This window comes from Strigops habroptila, chromosome 12 (assembly GCF_004027225.2).
Source record: "Strigops habroptila isolate Jane chromosome 12, bStrHab1.2.pri, whole genome shotgun sequence".
NCBI lineage: Eukaryota > Metazoa > Chordata > Aves > Psittaciformes > Psittacidae > Strigops > Strigops habroptila.
This window is the reverse complement of record NC_044288.2, coordinates 20,350,416-20,363,932: the sequence shown is the minus strand read 5'-3', so window position 1 is coordinate 20,363,932 and position 13,517 is coordinate 20,350,416.

Here is a 13,517-nt window from a genome sequence, read left to right as displayed (position 1 = left end):
GGCACCTGGTGGCTGTTTGTGGCTCTGTGTCAGAATTATTATTGTAGTTGGATGGCAGGGGTGTTTCTTCTCAAGAAGACAAACAAATCTGCTGTACTTGAAACTTTACTTTCCTTTTTAGCTTGCAAAAACAGAAATGCCATGAATGGAGTATTACTAAGCTCCTTGGTGAGAATGCAGATGTCTTGACACTGGAATACATGTCAATCCAGAGAGAGTGAGTGTCCTTTGTTGCCAAGTTGCTAATTATTCACAGAAAAGATTAAAGCTGAGCATAGCTTTCCCAAGTGATTTCACATTATACTCTGCATTAAAAATACATTAAATAGAAATGCTGATATTGTAGAAAGGATCTTTGTGAGTACAAGGTTACAAGATTGTCATGGTGTTTAGATTAAAAGAATCTGAGAGAGGAGGAAGAATGGTTGCAAGAAAATATACTGCAGCAAAGCAAATGTTCTCATGATGTGTGTCACCTGTTCTGTCATACAATGGATAGCTTATTGCTGGCCAGCTCCCCTTTCTTTGAAGGTGTAGTAGACTATGATACTTGAGTAACTTGTTTGTGTAGCCAGGGTTACTCTGCAGCACTAGCTATGTAGCTGAGGTCAGTTTGACTCGGAACTAGTTAATGTAATTTGGATTTCTCAGCCTGCAGTGCCAGAAAGCATTCATTATGAGCAAACCTGACATTATGAGCAAAAGTTTTGGTTGAATATAATTTTAGGAAGGCATCTGTGCCTTTTGGGCCTTATTTCAAATTCTGCGGGTGGTCTAAAAGATGTTGCTGTTAAGCGTTGTAATGGTATAGATTTTTTGTTGGATTTTACATAATGGTTTTTTTTCTTTTTTTATGCAATGAAAGCTGATGTATCTGATGTATCTTGAAGACAGAATGCTCTGTAAGAAGGCAGAAGTAACCGATTATTATTATAGCATAGTGTAGTATTATAATGTGTGGATTATCCCACTCTGCAATGCACTGGTGTGGCCCCACCTTGAGTACTGTGTGTAGTTTTGGGCACCTCAGTATAAGAAGGATATCAAACTATTAAAGGGTATCCAAGATGGTGAAATACCTGTAGAGCAAGACTTGAGGGTGACTGAGGTCTCTTGGTTTGTTCAGCTTGGAGAAGAGAATGCTGACGGGTGACTTTATTGCAGTCTTACAACTGCCTTAAGGGAGGCACCGAAGGGGCAGGTGCTCATCTCCTCTTTCTGATGACCAGAGAGGACGTGGAAATGGAATGAAGCTGGATCAGAGGAAGTTCAGATTGGACATTAGGAAAAGGCTCCTCAATGAGAGGGTGGTGTGTCACTGGAACAGGCTCTACAGCAAAGTAGTCATGGCACTAAGTCTCTCAGAGGTCAAGGAGCATCTGGACCATGCTTTTTAGTTATATGACTTAGTTTTAGGTAGTCCAGTGAGGAGCAGGGAGATTGGTTTGATAATCCTTATGGGTCCCTTCCAACAAGGATTCAGTTAACTGGTTTTGGCTGGTATTAATTTGGCTGGTATTAATGCATTCCCTTTGCTTTCTGTTGGGCATAACCTGTGATGCTCACCTAGCACATTCTTTTCCTAATTAAAAGGGCAGGATGGCATACTCGCTTGTTTCCTTCTGCTAACTCTGGAAATTGATTGTGTTATGAAGGGAACACATGATACTATCTGATACCTTATGCATTGATTTGAATGCAAGTCCCCGTGGGCCTGCAGCTAGTCTCACTGGTTCTGAGTAATAAGAAAACCCTGGCAGCTTAGCCTGCTTCTTCAAAACAATCATGTTCTGATTCTTTTTGTTAAGCATGTGAAAAATGGACATCTATCAATATAATTTCTTGTAATCTCTAGTGGGCAAATTCCTGCCTTACTTCCACACTGTAGGGCCAGTGCGTGTTCTTATCTCTTAATACTTTGGTCCTGATGTTCAGTATCAAGATGATCAGCTGTATACTACATTACGAATCTACCAAATAGAACTTAACATGAAATAAACTCTGGGTACACAGGCATTGCTTCACTGTTTCTAAATGTTCTGGTTTTCCTTTCTTGAGTCCTTCCCTTGCTCTTAAAAACTGAAAAACAAAACAAAACAACCCCACCCAACCCTACAACTTGAAGTGTGGCTTTGGAGGCACAGTGTTGTTTAAGCTAATTTATTCACCACATCTTTTAAGTTCCAGAATTATGAATTGTTGGTGGGATTTCTGGAGTCTAATTAAAATCTCCTCCAAAAGACCTTGATAGCTACATAGGCAGTTGTAATATATGGTGATTTACATGATCATTAGTATTGTTAAGTCATGTAATAACAGTGGAGGTTTGTACTAAGTATTTGGCCTCCTAGAGTATGACAAATCATAGGCTGCTCTTTGTTCAAACCTCTAACGTGATGTAAGTAACACTGAACAATGGTTTTACTGATGGGACATAGTATTTCCTTAGTCTTTTTTCTTGGTTTTATTAGGAGGTGGATGTGAAATTTCTTGATTGAAATACTTTTATGAAATATTTAATCTCGGGAAACTTGAGCTGAGCAGGAAGATCAATACATTTCAAGAAAAACGTGGTGATCAGAGGCCTTGGGTGTGAAAAGGAAGAGGCAGCTGAGTACCTGGGAGGAAAGGGTGATTTGATTCCTTGTTTTTTTTTCCCCTGTACTCTGCAGTCTGAGATACAGGGAGCAGATGGTCATAGGAAGAGAGAGAGGCCGAGCAAGCTAATGCTGAGGGAAAATGAAAGCAGTTCTCAAGAAAAGGTGGGGAAGTTCTCTTGGGACTGCAAAGTTCATAAATCTGTGTCATGCACCCTTTGTGAATAAGGCAATGCAGGCCTCTTACAGATTCAATGTTCATGGAAATGCTTTGCCAGCTGTAACTAACTACTATAGCCCTTGATCCCTGCCCATTATTTCCAGATACGGCTCTTGAGAACAGAGCAAAGGTCCTTGACATTCTAAATGAAAACTAGAAATAGAAAATAGAGCAGTGTGGCAATTGGAGGGGGAGGAGAGAGGGAGTGAGACATTTTTCTGCCTTCCTGAAAAAAGGAGAAAAGTAGAAGAAATTTGCTGGTTATGCATTATTATGTAAAATAGATTTACAGAAAATATTTGAGTATTGCCTAGTGTGAAAGGAGTACTGATTGAAGGTGGAGCTTCTGTCAAAGTATTAATTATTATATAGTCTGTGTCTCATCCTGTGCTTCTAACATTCCTGCATATTTTATACAGATGACTTCTGATGAACATCAGGAAATAAAAGAATAGTTTAAGTTGCTGTAATGTTTAAACATTAACCTGAGATTTCAATGGTTCATTAGAGCTTGTTAGCTCTAGTTTAGAAGATGAAGCTTCAAAGATTGATAGCTGCAAACTAGAGGCTGTGCTGGAAGACTACAGCTGATACATATATGAAATTTTGGGCTGTTCTTTTCTATTAGATAGTCACAAATGATCTGGAGAATGTATTTCCTTTGAACTTAAACAGAATCATCTATTCATGATGAGTGCAAGGAAAACCTCATCCCAGGTAATACTTGGGCATTAGCAGAAGTATTTCAATCCAGCCTATTTGCAAATTCTTGCATAATTTGTCCTTTTTACTAGAAAGCACACTGCTAATATTTGCTTCCCCTCTCCGCATAAGGTAACTTGCTTGCCATTGTTTTCAATGGTAAGGAGTTTTTTCCTTGCCACTAGAAGAAGGATGAACTTGTTCAAGTCATAGGAACTGTGATTCAGAGATCTTTCATTATTTTTCCTTTTCAGTCAAAAAAAAAAAAAAAAAAAAACCCCTGGAAAATGTTTCTGGCCCCTTGTAATTTTCTCAGTCGTCTGAGCATCATGTCACCTCTCAGGACCACAAACAAAAAAAAAAAAGAAAAAGGCAATATATCTCTACTTGGAGATCAAACAAATTATCATGGCTTTTCCAGTTTCAGGGCTCTGTGCTATCACAAGTTTGGACCATCTGCTATTATGTCTGTGGGATGGGTTTTCTGCCCACTGCTACTTCATTCCATTATTTGTGTGTCTGACTCAAATCGAGCTTGTCTGCTAATAATTTGTTCTGGATCTCAGTTTGCAACTGCAGTAGCAGTTTCTCTTTTCACCTTATTTCTACTTGGTGCATCTGAACATTAGTGTTCATGTTTTCTGCTGTGGGCTGTTGATGATGGCTGGAAAGGAAAGGAGTAAGTTAAAGTCTTCCTTCAGCCAGAAATAGACAACAGTAGCTGATAATAATACAAAGCTCACTTAAGGTAACTTCTTGCGACTTGCATTCATGTTGGTTTTATGATTTCTCTTGATATCGTCCCTGCTAAGTTCAAGGCTTTCTGCTTTAAGAAAGGCTGTTGTTCAGCTGGTAAGACTCCTTTTCCTATTGCTTTTCAAGATAAATCTTCCCTGTATGTATTTCTAGACCAACCATGGGTTTTAAAATGTGATCTTAAAAAAGGGCTCAGCATCACCATTTATTTCAACTGAAGCTTTGTGTGTTCAGCAAGTCCTGTCTCTTTCATGTTCTTGTTAGTGTTTATTTCCCTGAAAATAGATAAACTATCATAATAAATGTAATGGAGGAGGAGATTCACCAAGTCTTCACTGAGCTTTTCACTACTGTATCACTAGCCACTAGCAGGCAGGTCAGTGTGTTCAGAAAAAATTGCCCCAGTTTAAGTTCACCAAAGTAAACCAATGCAAATTCCCCCCCAAACCTAGATTTGCAGCTCTTGATCCATCCTTCAAGTGGATTAGTCAAAACTGCTTAAAACATTATGCTGAAATAGACTTGTACTGTTTTGTTAAAATCTCATTGACCACGTTGCGCTTTAATCACTGGTCTGTGGTGCTTGATTGACTGTTGATGAAATCCAGCAGGATGATTTCAGTATTTCAGGTCAGCTACTGAAATCTCTAATGGTGGTTTGGAAATTTGAAAAAAAGGGTGAGAAAGGAACTAGAAAAGAGATCCCGTTAAATGTTGCTTTGCCCCATACTTCTTGACTTCAGTAAAAGTGGTATAATGTGCTTGCTGAATTGTTGCTATGTGATAGTGACTATAAATTCTTTTCAGAATGATAAGATTTGCCCATCTTTAGACTTAAAAAAAAAAAAAAAAAAGCTCTGTTTGCCAAAGTCATGTAGCATGTAGACATTCCACTTGAAATGTACATTCTATACAGTGCATGTACAATGCCAAGCTTCTGGATTTTTAATGAGGTAGCTAGCTACGTTTTTGTGGGTTGATTGATCTTCTTTTATGAAGAGGAGAAATACAGAAAATACAGTTCTCCAGGAAGTCTCTGCACCACTGTAAGTCTAGAAACACCAGCTGTTGATTTGGTTTTGCTTCAGACTGAGTTTGAAACTGCTTGATGCATTACTGTTGTACTTGCTTACCTTCATATGGTTGGATCCTGTTAAATGTAGCTAGCTTAGTTTTGAAAATTGGACATTTGTGGTGCTTGATTTGTGGAGGATGTTGCCATCTTTGTAATGCTTGTTTTTCTGATCCCCAGTATATGCCCCAAGTCATGACTTAATGTAGCTCTTTAAGAATTAGAATTGCCCCTGCCAAGGGCTTTTCCCCGCTGCTTGCTTGGTCTCTGAAGCAGAAAAGTGTTCAGTATTTGACTATTGCTTATGTATGATGTGTAAATTGTCCATTTTCATTCCTACATGCTTCCTACGAAGTTGCATACTGGTCATCTATTTGCCAAATTTTTCTACATTGTCTTACTGAGAAAAGTGTAATGGTAAAAAGATTGTTACAAACTTATGCCCGCTTGAAGTAAATAGAGCATATATGAAGCAAATCTCTGGTGCTTTCCCTCCCCCTTCTCAATAATATTATGTGGAATTGGTATTCAGTATGGGTGCACTGGGATACAGGTTTTTGTCTGTAGAGGCAGGCATGCTGATAGTTTTTGTAAAAATCATTTCAGTATCAGTCAAGATAAAAGTAATAATAAAAAAACCTCTTTTCTTTCTCAACGTCAGTGTGGACTCAGTCAATTCTATGATTATCTTGTCTGCTGTGTATGAGAGTCCTGGTGGATATGTTCTTAGCTTCTGATTTAATACCAAAATCTGAACAGAGAAAGTAAAACTATAAAAAAATCAAAAGGCAAGAGCATATCACAATCTCCTAGAGCTATAAGAAAATTATAAGAGCTGGGGTGTGAATATGTAAAAGAATTTACTGAAAATATAATAATCTTTGATCATGTCTACTTAATCTTTCTGTGCCACAGCACATAGCCCTTAAATTTTTCTCTACTTGAAAACTGTATATTCATATTCTGAGTCCAAGTATTGAGAGGGAAAAGAAAAAAGGCCTGAATTTGTATGGAAAATGCAACGTTCTTCATCTCCGGCAGTTGTCCGAACGGAGCCGTTCTGGTTCCCCGGGCCTGCAGGTGGCAATCTTGCGCTGTACTGGAGAAGCAATTCCTAACCATTCCAAACTGTGGCTGGGAATGTGTGGGCTGGGGGAAGAGACAGAGGATGGCAGCAGATGAAACGAGAAGTTTGGGGTTTTTTACTTTAATTTTTAAGACTTGCTTCCCTCAATATTTCCTCACAACTTTTTAATCCTCAGGACTTAGTGCAGCAATTAGCTTGTGAGGAAGCGAGGCAGTAGCTGTGTGAGCAGCAGTGTGAGCAAGCCCAAGAAAGCAAAGCTGTAGCAGTGATGCTCTGTTCCTGCCCGAGCACCTAAACCCTCCCTCCGGGAGCCATTCAGGGCTCGAGTGGGATCACTAAAGGAGTCTTAACTTTTTTCCATCATAGAACAGGGCTCTGATGTTCAAGAATTTTGGAAACCAGTTTGGCACAGTACAAACAACTTCCTTTAACAGCTCTGCCAAATACATGAATGGATCCACAGGACGATGGCTGAGGAGGAAGTGGGCCATCCTGCTTTGTTTTTATGATTATTCATCTTCCAACCTGTATCAGCAGGACCTGAAATAGTAAAGGTCTGGAATTCAGAGTACACTTTGGAAAACAATTTACTGGATGAAGCTGTATGCACATGTAATTGCCTGCTTATACTATTTTATAATAAAATAGACTTTGGCTTTTCTGAACTACTGAAGTTTATATAAGTAATTTCCTTTTTTGATAGTAAAGTGTTACACTAGTATTAAAATCTTAACAACTATGATTTAGATTCAGTGAAGTCTTAAATCAAAACTTTGTACCTGTGGCTGATTTTTCTCTCCCAATCACTTCCAGGGAGTGTGGGGATGGGAGGCTCAAGACCCCCCAAAAATCTGTATTTTAAATTCATGCTCTGCAAGGTGCATGTTTGCTTCATGCTTTGTATTTCAGCAGGAGACTCAAATACACCAGGGAAGCTGGGGAGAGAAAACCCATGACTGGAAACTGCCAAACAGTAACTTCCTTTCAGTTCAGTACAAGGAATGCACTTTATGTGGCTGCAGGGAAATGAGTGAGTTCAGAGCTCAGATCAAGAAAAGCAGTCCTCTCTTGATGTAAATCATACAGTAAAATGTCCCCAGCCTTGCTCTCACAGCAGTATTTCACTTGAAGAATTTCAAACCCTGAATAGCATAAGCATGGGCCTGACTTCATTTTGAGATAAAATGTGGACGTAATTCTGGAATGAAATCAACATCTAATAATCTGATCACTTTAGTTGAACTAGGGAAAGTAAAGGGAATCTGTTAATATGGATCTGCAGTGGTTTAAGCCAGTTTTAATTTCGTGTGGTTGTAGGTCCACTTTCCTTGCTGAATGTCTTGTTGGCTTTGACATGCATACGACCCTAGGGTGAGCTGCTTAGCTCATCGAGACCAAGACTTTCAGTTTTCTCACTAGGGATTAGTTTTCAGACGATCAGCTCCCTGATCTGCCCTTTGCTCAGTCACACAAATCTCACTCCCTTTGAGAGAGGAAGAGAGGACCAGGTCTGTAAGATGGACTGTTATGGAAATGTACTAGGGTGCATCTTTCCTCTCATGCATTACAGCAACAAAAGTGATAACCTATGGTCACTTTGTTTTAAACTTATAGAGTGAGAGTATGAAAAGAACTGATGTTATAACACAGATCTGCAGTACCGAACTCTGAGTCAGACTGGCTCACTAGAAAGGAGGAAGAAAAGCTGCAAGATGCAGTAGTATTATTGTTTAGAATTTCCCTCAGGCTGAGAAGATTGATTCTTGTGTTCTGTTTTTTTTTTTTTCCCTGACTAGCCACAGATTCAGATCTAACCCTAATCTAGCATTTAGTGAAAGTTGGATGGCAGCTCTCCACATGAAGAGAATTCAGACTCAGTTTTAAAGCTCCATGGGAGATAAAGGCAGGAGACTTTTCTTACCCTAAGGCAGACAGAAGTGCTGCTGACTAAAAGCCTTTTTGGAAGCTGTGCAATGAATTATCCCAATGCACAGCTCAGTTGAAGGGAAAAAGATCTAACAAGCCCAACTTAGGTAATTTTTCATTAAAGTGTTAGTGAGGCTTGACATTCTTAATCTTGTTCTTCTGCAGCTGAACTTATACTTCTGGGATGAACTACATTCTAGAGGAGGGCTCGAAAGGCAAGTCCAAATAAACCTGCGAAGAAACTTGCTTTCCTAGAAGACCAGTTTTTTAATCTTGTCTGTATGAATTTGGTTTTCCCCTCATAAGAAACAAGCAAAAGAAAATGTTGAGATATGAAATCAGTCTTTACCCTGTGTGCCATGGCAGTCAATTTATGTTATGCTAAGCAGCTTAGAGCTGAAATGGTTCTTAATTGAGTTTTTCTTCATAGCTGTTCTTTACTAAGGAGTGTTTGGTTTTTGGTTTGTTTTTAACTATGGAATTGCGTTTTATATTTCTTCCTCAGTCATCCAAGGAACCACAGTATATTCAAGCAAAAGGAAAATTATGGTCTAGGTCAAAGAACAGTGAAATAACCACATTTTGGTAACTGCCCATGAACTCGAAATTAAAATTTCAGTTCTAAGAACTGTTTCAAACTTGGTAACTGTCATTGTGTCTATCCAGGAAATAGGAGCTTAAACTTCTTAGATGAAGGAAAGAGCTAATTTGAGTTCCACATACTGGTTGATTGCTCAGATCATAGAGTCATTTTATAAAGGGTTGGGTATCACTTCCAGCTGCAGTCACTGCATTTAAATGATAGTGAATTCTGTAGTGTCTTAGTGGGGCATCCAAGGGTAATCATTGCTTTTTTTCCTCTTAAGTGTCTTTATATGGCTGAGCTTCTGAGAGGACTTGACAGTGATCCTTTCATCTACATCCTAACTACATATCAGTTAGAACTGTTCAGTTTGGGGCAGTTTTGGGCATTTGAGGATGTTATAGAAGGACTAATGAATTTAGTTGCGCTTGATTGGGATTTGTAAGACCTTTGTTGGATCTGGAAGGTGATAGGCAGTATAAAATGAGGAAATTGAATTCCCTTTCTTAAAAGCAACTGTAAAGCATTGGTGACAATGTGAATTATGAGTTATCTTACCTATACTAAACACGTTGGCAGATCAAGGGCTATATTCTCTCTGTTGCATTTCTGGAGAGATGCTATGGCACTTGCTTTTCTTATGAAAAAGGGTTTCTGTGTTTGTGGACTGAAGGATGGTTTCCTGTGTCTAAATACTGTTATAGCACTGTTTTACTTATGGTAGGCTAGAATGCAGCGATTTTTTTCCTGTATGCAAATTGCTGCTTTCAGATGTGAGCTTTAATTTTTGCTCAATGCCAGTGACCTGTAAATGAAGCTGCCCATGCTACAGGAAAGGAAGGAGTTAAGTTTTGAGGTAAGGAAGCAATTGACGTGCAAACCTTACTTACTGACCTGGTGAGACAAGGATCTGCACTCAGTCTTTTTTATTTTTAATAAATCCAAACTTTTGAGTGAATGAAGCCAGGTTGCTCTTTGCTTTATTCATCATTTCATGGAGAAGAGGTGAATATAACTTCCCCCACCATTAAAAGCATGATCTTTCTGCAGGCACATAATGTGGCTCAGGATTAAAAGGGCAAATGGGCTTAAGACTGGTCTTGCTGTTAGAGATCAGAAAGCCAAACTGGTAGCTGCTGTTGATAGTCAGAGTGACTATTGAGGAAGTTGGAAGAGGGTGTCTTGCTTCTGTTTGAAGCAACTTTAAAGCTTCAGCAGCTATGAAAAAAACATGCTGAAGCTGTATTTTATTTCTGGTTAACATTATTTGGCATATTTGTGCTTAAATCAGAACTTCATTTAATTGGATATCAGTTTTCTTTACGATATAAATGGATGTGGTAAGTAGTTTTTTAAAAACATGTTTTGATTCTCAGTGATAAAGCCTAAGTATGGCAGCTCTCAGGAACGCGTCTTGCCTTTTAGTTGACTTGTGTTATTTCCATAATTTAAAAAAGCCATCTAATCTAGTAAGTGCTGGAATGTGGCTGTAATGATGGGTTAATGAAAGCCATTATGGCTCGTTTATGCAATCTATTAGTTCTTATAAAATACTTCAGAAGGGCTCAGGCTCTCTGGGTCACCAAGAGAGTTAAAAAAAAAAGACAGTAGATGAGGTGGGGTTTTTTATGTTGGTTTGTTTTTTTGTTTTAACCGTGATTATTGGGAAAACAGTGGGTTTACTAAAAGCTGCTGCCAGATTTTTCAGAGGTTTTTTAAGGAATAAGACTTCAATACGTTTATTAAAAAACCCCCAAGTCTACTTCCTCCCACGTGTTCTGGATTTCTGAGACTCTGAGACTGTTGTCTTAGATGTAGAAAATAGCTTCAGTTGGAGCTGATAAGCAATAAACAATTTACTAAGGTGATTTACTTAATGAATTATATATACAGATGATACTCCTGCAGCTGAACTTTTGGAAGAATTTACCTTTGCTTTTTTGATAGTTTCTAAACGCTTCAGCTGCTGCTACTTAAGGACTGTCTAGTTGCATTTTTCTTCTTAGCCTGAATTTAGGCTGCATAGTACTATCTGCATTTGAGATGTGTGGCTAATCTTTGGATTGGTCACTTTTGATGAAAGTGACTAACACTCGGAGGCATGGCAATCTAGTAAGGCTATGTAGTTTCCCTTGTGGACCTGTTTGACTTGGACCCTTTTGACTTGTCCCCATTGTGTTATCACATATGTCTTGTGAAGATGTTGACTCTTTGCTGGGAGCTAATACCCATTTATCAGCTTTTCCACATCCTTTGCAATCCAAGTTTCTTCGATGTTTTTCTTTATGAGCAGCTCCTGCAGAATTCCGTTGATCATATTACCCTATTTCAATTCTTCTGCATTGCTGTGTTTTCATACAGCATCAAGTAAAATGGGTTGAAGTTATGCTGCCAGTTAGACAACTGCCAATAGCCAATATTAGAAGCAACTAAGAAATTTTGTGGAAGGCTTTGTTGTAGAAGTTTATCCTAATTTTGCATGGCAAAAAAATCTTGAGGTGCTATAGTCTTCCTTCTGTGTTTTAGCTCCTATGTTTTCACTTTTTCAGATGGCTCTGTGAAACTGTCTGTAATGTCTGTATCATCTTATTCTGTTCCTCCGTTAGATTTTTTTTTTTTTTTGTCCACATTTTCTAAAACATTTTAAGTGATGTATAACCATCTGAATGCAGCCTTAACTACAAACTTTAAAATACTTAAGGCAAGAAAATGAGTAAGTTTGAATTGAAGTTCAGATCATGTCTCAGTGACTAAAAGGAGGAAAAAATAGGAGACTGAAGGAAAGGTTAGGCTTGCGGCAAAGCTATTTATAGGACTTAAAGAACTTCTACCTCATGCGCTCAGTGTGACTGTAGGCAAGTTTCTGGGCTCCAGTTGTAAGTGCACTCCAAAGCGTATACTGAGGCTAAGAAACTGTATTTCTTTTCCATTTTTACATAATTGTGGATGCTTTTTATATGTGTCTGTGGCATGGAAGGGAGGCTATCTTGAGAGCTCGTGTAAAGAAGTTTTGCTATCTCAAGGTCCTTGACTCTTGCAATGCCCTTCCTGTAGTGCTCTGCTGTGGGGTGTTAGAGTTGCACCTTTTGGCAGAAGCCTCATGTTTATTGCAAGGTACTGGAAGGCACACTGAGGCTTTTTATAAATAGGAACGTATGTGGGGTAGATGATCTGGGAACTCCTTGTAGGTGAATCTTGTACCTGTTTTGTTTAAAAAATAACATCTTGAACAGCAGATTATTAGAAGGTTCAAATTGTTGCTATTTGTCAGTTGAGACAAAGTAAGCAATGTGCCTTATCTCCTATTTCCAAAGCACTAGAGTATTATCTCCCTTGCATGGTCTTTCTTAAATATCTCAATTGCATACAGCCATCAAAAAGAAGACATGAAACATCTGCTCCAAAGAGGGACATTTTTTGGGAAATAAAATATGAAATCTTGCATCTTTTGGGAAGCATTGGCAAAATAAACGGAAAGTGAAAACCATTGCTAATTGCTGAAAATTATCATCATCTTTTTCATGTCCAAAACAATGTAGGTGAAGATGATTAGATTTTTAATTAACTGTAGGTCTATTAATTTTGTAATAAGTTTGAAAGCTACAGATCTATGTTCTAGTTTTTTTCCCCTCATAAATAGGCTTTTATTTCTCTTCAAAATGTATAGGAAATGGTGTTTGGTGTTTACCATAATAGTGTTTCTTAAGTTATCAGGTCTTCATAAATCTTCAAAATGACTTGACAGTAGGTAAAAGCCCAGCAGTCCTCTGAGCAAGCCACAAATATGCTGTGATATTTGACATGACTGAGCAAATAGATGATCTCTTCCCTGGAGGTTGTTGGGACTAGGAAGCAGAGATGCTGCAGGTTCTAGTTAAAAAGTTTTGGCACAGCTGTACAGACAGAGCAACTCAGAACACTTATAATAAGAAAAAAAACACCTAGGGCACAGTGATCTACTTTTTACTACCAGTTCTGGGGGAGTGGGGTGGGGTACAGTGAGAGCAAAGTGAAAGTATTTTTGTGCTTCAGCATCTTAGTTAAATATTCAAGCCTGTACTGTTACTACTGCTGCAGTAATGTCACGTTGCATAGCAGCACTAGGTTTGACAAAAGCTTGTTATGGGGACGCTTCAATATGTAGCACTGATGGACAAACATCAAAAGACCAGTTAGATGGAAACAGTTTGTGTAGGTAAATCCAAGAGGTCTCCTATGACCAGCCAGTACCCAATGAACTGCAGTTAGTGGCTGCACTCAAATTTTTCGTAGGATTCAAAACGCAGCTGTTAGTGCTCTGTCAACCCCCCAAGGTTAGAGGGGAAATCTGCAACTGGGGCTGGTGGAGCAGGACAGGCTCCTTTTACTACATTATCTGTCTCCTCAGCATGCCCTCTGCTCCTGCTATTTATAGTCACTGTCCTACTTGAAGACTCAGATGTACCTGGTGCATGTGCTTCCTAGAGTGGAGGTGTCATGTCTCCAGGGGAGTAGTGCAGAGCATGTGGATTGTCAGTGGGAACAGTTGGATGATGGAACATTGTCAGCTTGACTGTGTGGACTGAAAGCTAATG